Here is a 15,657-nt window from a genome sequence, read left to right as displayed (position 1 = left end):
CTGGCACTTTGCTCAACTGAAGTGGGGATTGGAACAGCTTTGTTCGGGTTTCAGTGTGTTTCATGATGGAACCTCCAAATGTATCGCAATTTCACCATTTACGGGCTTTTCTGACCTATAAATATTGTTACAATGTTGTATTCTCGTGTTAAACGATGCCAAGCGTCAGATAATGAGCTTTGCACATTTGGAAGTGAGTGCTGATGATCGTTTTTTGTTTTTTTTTTGTACAACAGAGTTCTACTAACATCAATGCGATCCAGACTTCCTTATATGGGCTGCAGATTGACACGCACCCATGTATCCTGAAGTCCTCAGGAGTGCTTGGGAGTGTGACCAATCACAATGGAGTGGGCGTAGTCAAACATTGTGGTGAAAATGAGCATAATAGCCCCACTTTATTACTTGTTGTGTGGTAGGTCTATTTCATGTTATTGCCTGTATTTTCCTGTATATTAATGGATGTCTTGGTCTTGCTGGCTGCAATACAAGTCTACCTATTGTCACGGTTCGGCTTCATTGCTTTAAGGTTCGACCCCAGGATGCAGAGAGCAGGACCAATAGCAGGTAAATAATATTTATTTTAGCTATAATTGTAGCAGAACGAAAAGCAACTCAAGTAGCAGACGGACAAACAACAATGATCCAACAAAGGGAGAAGCACACACCTGAACTAAATAGAGAGGGCAAATTAGGGACAGGTGTGGGTGGCTATGGCAACGAAGGCAGAGGAGGCAAAACAGGAAGTCCAATACAAAATAAGAGTGTCCAAAAAGTAAACCAAAGCCCAGACAGGGAACATAGACAAAAACTGTCACCTGGGAACCCACACAGGGTGTGACACCTATGAGTACCATCCAATGATGCTCTACATTTAAGGTTCAAGATAAAAAATCTGATTTCCGATAATAAGGTCTGTTTTTTCATCACCATTCCATTTACTGATTTAGTCAGACAAATCCCACTTCTGTCACGAGTGTTATTGAACTGCCATCAAACTTCATAAGACTTGATAGCAACAACAATTTTATAATAGAAAATAATTGAGAACCACTGAGAACACAAAATTAACCTATTCAAGCTTTTTTGAGGCATGGTGGACGAGTGGTTAGCACGCAGACCTCACAGCTAGGAGACCAGGGTTCAATTCCACCCTCGCTTTTTCCTCACGAGGGCCGTGGGGTTGCTGGAGCCTATCCCAGCTGTCTTTGGGCAAGAGGCGGGGTACACCCTGGACTGGTCGCCAGCCAATCACAGGGTACATAAAGACAAACAACCATTCACACTCACATTCATACCTATGGACAATTTGGAGTGGCCAATTAACCTAGCATGTTTTTGGAATGTGGGAGGGAACCGGAATACCCGGAGAAAACCCACGCATGCACAGGGAGAACATGCAAACTCCACACAGAGATGGCCGAGGGTGGGAATTGAACCCTGGTCTCCTAGCTGTGAGGTCTGCGTGCGAACCACTCAACCAAAAGATCCCACTTCTGACACCAGTGAGGTGTTTGCTCACGCATTGAAACAGTCACTGATGTTATAAACCTGCTAAAAAAAAACTTTTTGACTAAAAGTAATGGAAAAATTCAGTATAATTCTCCTGATCGATTCATGCAAAATCTCCCCATGCCACCAAAGGTTCTTTTGCCATAAAAAGGCTCACTTTGTTGCTTTTCAATAGCATATGTGTAGGTTTAAAACTTAATGTACAATAGCAATGAGACACCCCAAAAGTATACTTCACTGGAAAAGTATGTTAAACACAAGAAAATCTGTGGTCCAACATTGTGGTTTTTGTTTTGAAGTACTCCCAAATGCCTCCATTGAACACTTCTAGACCCCATTTTTTTCAGGTTGGAAGGCATCCACCAGGGGGCCCTATGACGAGCAATAACATTTTGCATCCTCTCCTCAGCTAGTTGGCAGAGTGACACAAATGTCTTGTTTTCATGCGGCCTCGATTGTCGTAGGGCGTATCAGGGCGGGAAGTCTGTGTCGCAACTCTCCACCCCCATTTCCTCCTGTGAAGAGGATTAGCTGCTCATGGTAGTTGCTAACAAATTGCTGCAGTAAATAAGCCTCTTCAAGAGCAACCTAATCCCTGCTGGCACTTTTCTGACACAGTAATCTGAATTTGCAACTGAGCGACCGCTTAGGTGTGACACATCGTGGAACAATATGTAATAGCTATTGTGTGTGCATGAGTGTGTGTGTGTGTGTCTGTTGAATTAGCCAGTAAAGTAAAATAAAGTAACAATACAATGATACATTCAGTATTACACTATATTCCATTTTTTGTAGATTTAAAAAAAAATCTTTTGGACTTCTTTTCATCTTTTATCTTTCAGTTCTCAGAAAAAAAAAATAAAATAAAATAAAAACAGTAAAGACATTCTATCGAAATGTAGTTTAAAAAAAATGCTAAAAAACTGCAAAAAAAAACTATTAAAAAAACAAAACTATTAGCATCAGTGAATTTAATTTAATTTTAGATTCATCCATCCATTTTCGATGCCTCACTAGGGTTACGGGTATGCTGGAGTCTATCCCACCTGCTTCGGAAGAGAGGCAAAGTACACCCTGGACTGGTCGTCAGCCAATCACAGGGCACATATAGACAAACAACCATTCACACTCACATTCATACCTATGGACAATTCGGAGTCGCCAATTAACCTAGCATGTTTTTGGAATGTGGGAGGAAACGTGTTGATTGCATCAATGGAGATAATCCTATGAAAAAAAAATCAGAACAGAGACTCCATATATGAAGGAGGATCCATTCAGCCAAAGGATCCCATTTCTGACACCAAGTTGATGTATGGAATTAAATAGTCACTTTTTTAGAACTTGCAAAAAGAAGACAAATATAAAAATACAAAAATACATGCAATATATTTATAGCGGTACTTATATTTTTCTACATTGTACCTGCATCAGCAGTTTACCCATACAGAAATAGAGTGTAATGAATACATCAAGTAGCTGTATATACGTATCTTTCACTGTGGCTAACAGTGCCACATAGAGGCAGTGAAAAAAGTCCTTGTGACAGATGGCAGCTACTGTTGCATAATTTAAAGTGACCTCTGTTATTGCGCTATGATTCAAGTCATCCCGTATGAGAAGGTCAAGCTTGTCACAATAAAAATCGTGCTGGAGCGTCATTTGGAATCCTTTCAGTTGTTGTAAATGTGTTTTTTTTTTTTTATATAAATACGCATAATGAATGCATTCCAAATAGGCTGCCCTTGTGGAAAGTCGATTCGATTAAACACAACAAAACCATGCCCAGGAACAAGTCGATTTTGTTAATCCTCATCTTTGACTTAATCTTTGACCTAGAACTGATCTGTGACTCTGACCCCAATCCTGATGGATGAGGGTCACTCTCATGTACTCGGATGCCCACCGTGCACGAGCGTGGTGACGCATACTGAGCGATGCAGCAAGAACTTTGGATGCAATTAGGACTTTTTCCCAATAATATTACAACTTCAATAGTGTATCATTACAATATTATGACTTTTTTCATGTAATGTTACAAATTTATTCTTGTAGAAGGACTGTTTCCTTGTTAGTTTGCGACGTAACCTTTCTTGGGAATATTATAAATGAAACTGTGCATTTTTTTTAAAGCCTACATTAGTACTAGGTATAGTACTACGTCTTGTTCATATGCTTCTGCATGCAGTAATTCTGCCTGTGTAGTGTAGCGAACATGCGTCATGGCATTGTAGCAAAATCTCGGCTGTAACCACACAACTGCTCGGAGGCTCGGAACAGTCTAATATTATCCTCTCTCGCCCTAACGCTCCTCTTTGGGCAAATCCACCTCGTGGGCTGATTAGCAGGGTGAGCCACTCTAGCCTGCGGCAGTGAAAGTGTCATTAAAGTGCATATGCCAACGTCAACACCTCAGCTACTTTACATTGTAATCTGCCGTAATCTGTGATGAAGATCTGTTCATACGGGTGGTAGCTGTTTGATTTATGCCGCCCAAGTGGATGATAAGCATCAAAAAGTGGCAGCATGTATCAATGGATAACCATCAGGATGTGCTAGACAATGACTGCCTTATCACGGGGCTTCTGTGGGACAGTATACTTTCTCCTGGAGGACCACCAAGCAAACAAAGGAACTGCAGTGACGAAGAACCTTTCTTAAGGTCACCTAAAGCATGTCTCTTCCAGTCTGTTCACAATCCATTCACTTTCAAATAAAAAAAGAACAATTATGCTAATTTCCGGCTGTATTTTTGTCTTATTAGAGGACTCCAACGGAGTGGCACGGCCTGATTGACGGCTCCTGATGAGATTATTTATTGGACAGATGTGCGACGTGTGGGTGTGGGACTTCCTACCCTCTCATAAAATACTTCCCCAAAGACTTAGCTTTCATTAGTTCCAAACTTTTGGTCGAAGAAGAAGTATGAAATGACTCATATTGTTTTAAAGGTTTCTATGTGTTTTACAACCTCAGTCTCTTCTCGGACAAAGTTTGTCTCCTTAAAGGAAAACTGTACTTTGTTTGGAATTTGACCCATCATCCACAATACTTTTGTGAAGCATGATAACAAATGTCTTTCTCTTTTCTGAGCGGTCTAATGAAAGAAAAACAGCTAGCATGTGGGAGCTAACAATGCATGTAATGGACACACCTATTTCGACTATAAAGCTGTTAAAAAATTCCCAAAAAATTCCAACAATGTTCTATTTACATAACTAACCAAGCTACAACGATATTGTTAATGTAGCAGCTAACACGAAGAACTATTTTTCTGCCGTAGTGACCCCATATACCACCATGGTGCTGTTCAAAACAATGCAATAGGACACCAATCTCAACGGTCATAATGGTTCCAGACCCGGACAGTGACAAGATAATTTCTGTAAAGTGTGATTTCTGTATTTAAAAAATGAAATATTATCATATTTAGAGCATAGGAAACCTAATTATGACTTTGTAGGTTGTTTTAAGCGGTGAAGAAGGACAACATAGAAAGCCAAAAACTTACCACTTCCACACGGAATGGGAGGAAAAGTTTTTTTTCACAGAGGAAGTCTTCCTATTTCGACTATAAAGCTATAATTCCTGTCTTCGCCTCTCGCCCGAAGACAGCTGGGATAGGTTCCAGCACCCCCGCGACCCTTATGAGGAAAAAGAGGTAGAAAATGAATGAATGAATCATGGCTTTTAAGAAAAACAACACTGAAGCGCCATCTGCTGGATGTGGTGGGGCAGTGCCCCAGTTGTCTCAAATGGATAATTTGGGGCATTGGTCTGCCTGGCAAAGACTAGAAAGTGTCCAGCGATGTCAACACACCATAAAAAAAACTGTTCACAGGCATCCAAATGCAATGAAAAATGCCACCAACATTATAGAGCGTATGCAAATCAACATGCATACCAAGATAAGTTGATAAGAGATGATCCAATGTTCCCATATGAGAAGACAGATGAGATTAAATATTGAAGCTGTCATGCCGCAGAAGCATTGATGACTTCAATTTAGACGCCGGGGAAATTTGTCCTGAAGATGCTCTGATTAAGTCTTGTGCACACTACAGGGACGAAACGCTTTATGATGAGGAAATAAGTTGCCTAAAGGCGTCACATGAGAGGCTAAATGGGCTCCCATGAGGAATCGCACGTTATAATACGGAGCACAGGTGGATGAATGTTTCACGTCTCGACCCTGGAGGGATTCCAGCAGCTGTCCGTGCTGTGAGGAGGAGTTAAAAGAGAAGGTGAGCAGGTAGAGGGAAGATGGAGGAGTAATGAATCCTGCTATCCTGGTGTGTAATATCCCTCCCCTTGGGCAGGGTCCATTTCATCAAGCGGTACAAGGGAGTAAAAAACAGCAAAAGCTTATCATCAAAGCTGATGATTAGAAGAAGTTGAAGGACAATAGAGGGGAAAGAGAGGAGGATGGACAAAAGGGGAAGCAGGCACATAAAAGGGGAAAAGGGGAAGATGGGGGGAATAAGGCATCAGATGAGAAGGGAACTCTTGGATGAGGAACAAAGGAAAAGAAAAGCAGAGAAAGCGGTCAAAGTGAGTCGCATCTAAGATGCATGGAAGCCTATACTGTGGCAATCTTTTTTTAAATAGAATGCCGATTTTCAGCGGCACGGTGGTCTAGTGGTTAGCGTGCAGACCTCACAGCTAGGAGACCAGGGTTCAATTCCACCCTCGGCCATCTCTGTGTGGAGTTTGCATGTTCTCCCCGTGCATGCGTGGGTTTTCTCCGGGTACTCCGGTTTCCTCCCACATTCCAAAAACATGCTAGGTTAATTGGTGACTCCAAATTGTCCATAGGTATGAATGTGAGTGTGAATGGTTGTTTGTCTATATGTGCCCTGTGATTGGCTGGCGACCAGTCCAGGGTGTACCTCGCCTCTTGTGATGATTAGTGAATGATTAAAATAAATTTGACAAAATCAGAAATGAAGTTGTAATTTTAGGAAAATATGGTTGCAGAAAAATTGACATTCATTCATTCATTTTCAGACGCTTTTCCTCACGAGGGTCGCGGGGGTGCTGGAGCCTATCCCAGCTGTCTTCGGGCGAGAGGCGGCGTTCACCCTGGACTGGTCGCCAGCCAATCACAGGGCACATATAGACAAACAACCATTCACACTCAAATTCATACCTATGGACAATTTGGAGTCACCAATTAACCTAGCATGTTTTTGGAATGTGGGAGGAAACCGGAGAACCCAGTACACAGAGATGCCCGAGGGTGGAATCGACTTTGGTCTCCTAGCTGTGTGGCCTCCACGCTAATCACCCCTTCACCGTGCATTCCTGAAAATGTATTAAATCTAAATAAATGTTTGTTATTTTCCAAATTTTAAAAGATTGCTTCTGTGTCCCACATTTTGACTAAGGACAAAGGTCACTGGCCGTATATGAAATGATTCTTCCTTCCTTGCTGAGCGTTGATAGCTCCATCTTACTGTGTTGTTTTATCGTAACCATGACAACTCCCTTTCTAGAAGCTGCACTAGTATGAACAGACCAGCGGGATCACATCTGAATGTCTTTCTTTTCCATCAGCCGTCCATCAAGAGATGATGGAAACAATGTGATTTTCAATCCATCGTCAATAAAGGTAACAATAAGGTGCACATGGAGTTTACATTTGGTGCGGTTGAGGAAAAAAAAACACCACATTAAATACCAAACCTGTGTCAAAGCTGTCTGACATAAGCGGGACGTCTGCAGGCGGGCACGGAAAATCGTCTTGACAACAAGCTGGGAGGCTTTGTGCGTGATGAGTAGAAGGCTGAATTAGGCTTGCGTCAGGCAAATTTCATGCTAATAGCAAGTGTGACATTTGGCGCTGTTATTGCATGTGAAATTGAGAAATTACAAACATGCTCGTGCAGTTTCTATCTCAATGCACCTTCTCACGCTTAATATCAAAAGGTTAATAGACAATATGGAAATGACGCCTCAAGGTGGTGGGAAAAACCCTCATTGATATTCTTGCAGACTTTTCCTCGGCGCTTGAGTCCGTCCGTGTGATGTTTTTGTTTTGATCTTTTTCAAAGACGCGGTGCAGAAATAATACACACAAGAATGTATGCGTTTATGTTGTATGTGACAACAATCAGGAAACTTAGCAACGATATCCTACTACTTAGCCTACCTGCACTTTGATCCAAATATATTCTGCATAATTTGACCAAGGGCAAGCCGAACTTTTGAAGTACCATCTTTCGTGTCGCATGGACCAACAACCTTGACCCCCTCGGAACGTTTAACGTTTCATGACAGCAAAGAACATGACAGCTCATTATCTTTTTTCTCTTATCTCTCTTTTTTCCTCCCTCGAAGATTGAAGTCAACTAAATATTTTATTTGTTTTTACTCGCACTAGCAGTGTAATAAGGAAATATCTCCACCATCTGTTTGACCCTTCCTGATTTTGTTTGTCACAATTCATCAATCTAATTCAAATATGACTCAATGACAATACAACTGGACAGGAAATGTAGTTTTTAAATGAAACCTACATGGCCCTGTTTGAAAAAGTGCTTGCCCCCCTGTTAAAACATAACTTAACTGGGATTAATTAGATGGAGCTGTCTGGAAAAGGTTCCAAAGCCATTTCTAAAGCTAATTGGGACTCCAGTGAACCACAGTGAAGAGTCATTATCCACAAATGGCCAAAACACGGAACAGTGATGAACCTTCCCAACAAAATTACCCCAAGAGATAGCGACGACTCTTACGACAACAACACCCAAAGATCTGCAGGCCTTACCTGCCTCAGTTAAGGCCAGGGTTCATGAATCCACCATAAGAAAGACACTGGGGGAAATGGTCTGGCCAGAGTTACAAAACAAAACTTCAAAACAAAAACAACATTAATGCTTTTGAGGGAAAATACTCTGTGGTCTTACTAATATTTAAATTTGTTTGATTATCTGATTAGCCTGTAGGCCACACAGTCAGGAGATCAGTAAGAACTGTGAGTTTTGTATGTTCTGTATGTTCTGTGTATTATTAGTATGAGTTTCACTTTTTGCAGATTTTTTCCATTTTTGCTGTTTTTTTCTGTTAATTTTACAAATATTGCAACTTTCTTCTTAAATAATCTTTGTACATATTTTTTGTACATATTATGACTTCATTCCTATAATATTTAGACTTTATTCCTATAATATTACCCTCGTCTCATTTTAGAAAACTGACAAATTTATTTTGTTTTGTTTGTTTCTCAAAATTTTACAACCTCAAAAAAAATTTAATATTTCAACTCTATGCTGGTAAAATAATTTTTTTTCTTTGTAATATTTTGATTTTTAACTGCTGTTTTTTATATTTTTTTAATATATTAATATTTCTTTCTGTAAATTTTCCTCTAGTAATTATGGCTTTATTCTCATATTATTTGGACATTATTTTCATAACATTATAACCTTTTCCACCACTGAATTTTCATGAAATTACTACTTCATTTCTGGTTTTGTTTGTTTTTATAATATTCTGAATTTAAAAAGTAACATCTCTTAAGAATTCAAATTTTTTGCTACTAAATAAATGGTCATAATATGACGTTATTCGTTATTCTTGTCAAATTACAACTTCTTTCATTGATATTTTGACCTAATTCTTGTAAAATTACCATTTTTGCTGCTGTTTTTTTATTTTGGTTTAGTTTTCTTGTGAAATTATAATTTTAGAATGTGCCATAGACCTATAAATAAAGCGTGCCGCAAAGGCCTATAAAAAAGTGTGGCACAAATGGCCCCCAGGCAGCACGTTGGACACCCCTGTTCTAGATAAAAACCTCATAATGGTCAGCACTTGTAACACAGGCCAAGCATTTGTTGAAAACATTGCATTGTGTATCATATCACTGGAGAAAATGAATCTTTTGGTTCAAATGACTCACCTATCATGAAATACTGCAGGAGCACTACTTTATCACCCACACACGAGATACCAATGGCTTCACTGCTAAGTTGTTTTTTCAGTCTCTTACATGACTGCAAAAAACACTTGACGCATGTTTCAGTAAGGTTATTTTTGTACATCCAAACAATAGAGACAGTAGAATCATCAGTAGAAACAGATTCATTTGAAGAATGGCAAAGAAGAGTAATAATGCCAAAAAAAGTAGCCGGTAAGGTAAGTGAAAAAAAAAACATAAGAACCATTATATGTCCTATATTATGAATTATATTTTATTATTCATTCATTCATTCATTCATTTTCTACCGCTTTTTCCTCACGAGGGTCGCGGGGGGTGCTGGAGCCTATCCCAGCTGTCTTCGGACGAGAGGCGGGGTACACCCTGGACTGGTGGCCAGCCAATCACAGGGCACATATAGACAAACAACCATACACACTCACATTCATACCTATGGACAATTTGGAGTCGTCAATTAACCTAGCATGTTTTTGGAATGTGGGAGGAAACCGGAGTACCCGGAGAAAACCCACGCATGCACGGGGAGAACATGCAAACTCCACACAGAGATGGCCGAGGGTGGAATTGAACCCTGGTCTTATTTTATTATTATATTTATTATTTTTTTTTTTTCTCATCAAATGTACAGGGCAAAAATCAAGTTTCATAACTTTCATAGCTAACAGTCTGACTCACTGTGTCATCTTACTGAGAACTTCATTAACAATGCTAAATTCATAGAAATTCATAAAAAATCATAAATTCACATAGCAACTTAACACTCAAAATGTGTTGAGGACAAATATAAAAACATTTACCAATATGAGTCTGATATGAAAAAAAACTATTATTTTAAAGTTTTTCCATGATCTATTGCATCAGAGCAACGTATTCATCACTGGGGCACTGCAATGACGTCTGCCTCCCTCTGGCCTTTTGGACTCCCTGTGGTGGACATCCACCATTTCCTATGCTGCTTGTTCTCCAAATAATTGCTCTACTGGCAGTAGTGTGTTATGGTTAGATATTAAAATAGATACTGTTTGTTGTGTTAAAGTAGTATTGATACTTGTAATGTGTATTTCCTAGGTGCCTTTTGAGTGTTAAGTTGCTGTGTGATGAGTATCATGTTGTTTGGAAGATGACACTGGGATCAGACTGTTATATTGAGTAAGGCCCTCCTGTAAAATGGGTTGACAGGCTTGTTGTGAGTTTTTTCATACGTAGCTCATGATTGGCTCCTGTCTTATACAACGGAATTTCCTGTACGGTTAGCCAGTTTCAGTTTAAAATTCCTAAATATGGAACATTTACAGAAATGTGCATTTTTTTGTTAATAATAGGCTGTATTCAACCACAAAATAGCGTGATAGAGAGTCTGCTCCTTCCATTCTCAAGACGTTCATTCTGAGTGATGGCTCCTCCGCCACGACCCCACACACATACAAGTACCTAATTTTGTGGCACGGCACCTTTCAGAGCTGAGTGGCTGTTAACCATGATAGATGTGGTCGGCGAGCACCTTCTTTGTAGTGCAGTGGGCATCTCCACAAGTGTAAACACACAAGCAGCAAGTCGCCTGTCAAGTGGGTCACTTGCAGCATGAGATGATTTTTTTTTGTGCTTTATTACTGGCATTCTCTACGGTAAGTCATATAAAAGCGTGTCCAGTTTTGTGACTGTGGGAGGCGGATGAACGTATTTGCCACACAGAAGCGGCAACGACAAGGAGAAGCGCCGGGGGGGGCCTTCAACGACCACCTGCTCAGTGAAGCCCGCACAGAACCCAATTATTAATGCGATGAGGTGCATATGCTGCTAGGGGCACACAATGATTGGAAAAGGAGATTTGTGCTTCTGACAAGAAATATTGATCCCAATTATTCTTCATTTATGAATCATTTTCCCGGCAAGAGTCAAGCGAACAACTCAATCGGCTCAAGAGTCAAATGTTCAGATTGAATCCTAATGCAATTACATGATTATCAGTCTTAAATGTGCAAATAAGACAAGTTGTAAATGTTTCTTTCCAGGCTGCTTTCATTGGTAACCTCCTGACTCCTTCACCCGCCCGTCAAGGTCAACTATTCCCCACCTGGGTTGAGGTAATTTATTTATAGCAGATGGGCCTGTGTATTTCCAGTTCCTGTTGATGAATACCACCAAAGCTTCCCAGTGGCCAGAACGGGTGAAACGATAAAGCTGTTCACCAAAACTCTATTGAGCAGAGGAATATTTTATGTCTCCATTATCCTCGGGTTGCGCCTCAGCAGTGACGTCCTTCACTCCATGCAAAGCATTAAGGCAGCACATTGTGGCTAATGGTGAGAAAAAGACTTGTGCTGCTGCTGATGGTGGTACTGTAATTAATGTATTTGCTGTGCAGATGCAATTATCCTGTGTCAACACCAGCCTGTTTTGCAAGGCCCACAGATGATGCTGCACTATACGCCAAGAGGAATTCTGCTGTTTGCTTAACAGAAAATATTGCATTTCACGAATAAGGATAGGGTTCATCATGCCGGAGCTTTTCTTTTCAAGCACTCACGCCAACACTCAAATGTAGTATTACATAACATTGATCATATTTTCACATAAAATTTAACTCATGTGGCCCAAAATCCTGAGACCCCCAAGTTGGTCCCAAATATAAGTTTGGACAACCTGGGTCCCAGGGACTCCCGGTGACAGCGGACAGACTGCAGTGAAAATGTGACATTTAATCCCGAAAAATATGGCGAGAGATTACATTTGTGACAGATTTTTCATGAAGCTATTCCTTGTGTTTGTCATTAATTATGGCAAAACATCTCATGACCGCATGAAAAGTGCCCTGACACCCAAAAATAGGTCCCAAACTCAACTTTGGGACTGAGCTTTTCCAACAAAGAAGTGTCATATTTATGTGAGAATTTAGTGTAAATAAAAAATATATACAAAAGAAAACCTCAAAGCACTTTTTGCCCATCATTCACCATCGTTATGTGAAACATGAACACATATTTCTTTCCATTTTCCATGCATTCTAATGAGAGAAATGAGATTTTAAGAGCCAGCAACAATGGATGTCATGGGAGGTACCTATTTTGACGCTAAAGTCTGAACAACAAAACATTACAGTGTTCCATTTACATAACTGACTTGTATATTAACCAATCTATAGTGGTATTGTTATTGTAGCAGCTAACACAAAAAAAATATATTTATCTGGTGGCAAAAACATGCATGTTGGTGACTCCAAATTGTCCATAGGTATTAATGTGAGTGTGAATGGTTGTTTGTCTAAATGTGCCCTGTGATTGGCTGGTGACCAGTCCAGGGTGTACCCCGCCTCTCATCTGAAGTCAGTCTGTATGCATGCTCTATAATGCTACACAGACAACCGCTTTTGCTCCATGACTTATAAATAATAACAATAAATTAGGACACTGATAAATTGTTACTTACTGCTTGCTCTTCTGACTCTTCCAGGCGCGTTGGAAAGGTGTCGGGCTTCAGCAACAATTTGTCGGCTCATCCAGCTGGCCTATGTTCACAAAACAGTCCAGTGAGAAATGCTATTGACAGACTAAAATATTTTTCTTTTGCTGGTTAGAGTTATTGACACGTAAACAATGCTAACACTGTAAACATTACTAACACGTAAACATTGCTAACACCGTAAACATTGCTGACACTGTAAACATTGCTAACACGCAAACATTGCTAACACCGTAAACATTGCTAACACCGTAAACATTACTAACATGTAAACATTGCTAACACCGTAAACATTACTAACACGTAAACACTGCTAACACTGTAAACATTGCTAACACGCAAACATTGCTAACACCGTAAACATTGCTAACACAGTAAACATTACTAACATGTAAACATTGCTAACACCGTAAACATTACTAACACGTAAACACTGCTAACACTGTAAACATTGCTAACACGTAAACATTGCTAACACCGTAAACATTGCTAAACATTGCTAACACCTAAACACTGCTAACACCGTAAACAGAGAAGCAGAGCTTGGGGGAGGGCAGAGAGTGTATCTCAACGACAGTGCATGCCCTTATCAGGAAGCTCGCCTATGTGTGACATCACACACTTCCATTTTTACAACGCCCTCTGAAATGAATATGTCCAATAAAACTGTTGTTCTAGTTCCATTTTAGTTATTATTGCTAGGATTACAGTGTAATATGTAGCTTACAACTATGTTTTATTAGGTACAGTTGAAAGTTGTATAATTCCAAAATATGATTTTGAGGATAAATATGAATATTAAGTTGCATAGAACTTTGTGAACTTTAGACCATGTGGGCAAATCTCAAAAGACTTCTTGCATATTTTTCTTTGGCTTTTTTGACACCAAGAGATCGGTCAGAGAGGAAACCTTACTGTTAACAGTGGTTGACTTCTTTTTACACTTGACACGGAAGAATGTTAGAAAATGAGATGCGTGAAGTACAACATCTTTCCTAGACTAACTTCTTTTTACACTTGAATGGCAATTAGGAATGTTTCTTTGCAGCTTTATGAAGTTTGACTCCATTTCCAGGATTTCTTAAATAAAAAAAACAGTGTTGGACTTTTTCCACCACGTTGACAAACTCCAATAAGACATGAGTAAACGGAGGCTTCATTATGTATATGCATGATTAGTGTTTAAGTAAAGCTTGTTGAAGACTTGTGGAAGTTAATCACAAAACACTATGTGCTAATTGCTTTCTGTTTTCAGACACACTCCTGGTAATTGCTTTAGCATGCCAGGGCTGTGATCCCCGTAGAAGTTTTCTCTTGCTCAGCGTCATCGAACGATGAAACCGTAGAGGACCAAACACCGGACAGATGCAGCAAAGCGGTTTGACATGACGTTTTGCAGTACTGCTGCAGAATGCTGTGACCTTTAAGGACCTTTAAAAGTGCCATCAGGTTGTATACACATCTGTTATAGTGTAAATATTCATCATCCTTTAGAATATATGTATTGCATGAGTGCGGGCTTTAAGGAAATCTCCCAAAATGATATTAGGAACATGTGTCAGCTCATTGTTCAGAAGCATTGTTAACACGCGATGAGCCTGATGAAAATTCATGAGTGCTAGTCAGTGTGTGTGTGTGTGTGTGTTGAGGCCATCAACGGCTCTTTTTAACAAGGTGACACAGGCTACAGCACCATTTGTTGTTTCGGTGATGTATAGGATAATAACACGGTCCAATCCACAGCATACATCAGCCTCAATTGATGTTGTTTAGGTTGGTGCGTGGAATTACACCAAGATAAATTCCAAAAAAAGACACGCATCCAAATCTCACAGAATAGGCCCAACAAATACTTGAAAGTCTTTATTGCACAGCATCTCCGAGAGGAACGAGATGAATGTTCGCGTGTGAGGGTCAAACAGCAGTCAACACACACACACACACACACACAGTCGATAGCAGCACACACAGCATGAATCTTTCATTTAACTTTTTTTTTTCCAGCCGTGTGACATAATAAAACATAAGAAGCTGAACCATGATATCAAAGATGATCGTTTCTCCAAAATATACCAACACACATACATTTGCATGAGCCACAATTGTGCAAAGGTTTATGATGACCGATTGGCTACTTGCACAATCTAATGGGATCCAATACAACAGCTTCTTCAAGGGAAATAAATACATAAATAATGGAATAAAAAAGAAATTACCATTATTCAATTATATTATGTTAAAATATAACATACTGATAACTGCTGTATTTTCAGTGCCATTCTAAATGGACCCAATACAAGTGCTACATTAAAAAAAAGAATTAATACAAAAATAATAATAAAATTAAAAATTAAATTATATTAATTGGTCATGAAATATTAAGTAACACAATCAACATAAAGTGTCAGTAATCACCTAATGGTATACAAAACAAGATTACTAAATAATAAATTACTAGAAAATAGAATAAATAAATAAAAAATAAATAAAACAAACATTAAAAAATATATATAATATTTTTTTATTTGACACTTTTGTATTATAATGATTATATTTTTTAGATAAATAAAAAAATACATGTGTTACTGTGGATGCATAACAATAACAGAAACGCTACTCAATGAACACCATGATATTACACTAAAATAATTTTTATATTAACTCTTGCATTGGATGTCATTAGATTATGCAAGTAATGTTGCAATGATTTATCTTGATTATTTTTTTAGCAGTCATATCTAATA

This window comes from Doryrhamphus excisus, linkage group LG14 (genome assembly GCF_037039965.1).
Source record: "Doryrhamphus excisus strain RoL-2023G ecotype Guam linkage group LG14, RoL_Dexc_Guam_v1.1, whole genome shotgun sequence".
Taxonomy (NCBI): domain Eukaryota; kingdom Metazoa; phylum Chordata; class Actinopteri; order Syngnathiformes; family Syngnathidae; genus Doryrhamphus; species Doryrhamphus excisus.
The sequence above is the reverse complement of the archived record's forward strand: the minus strand, read 5'-3'. Positions refer to the sequence as shown.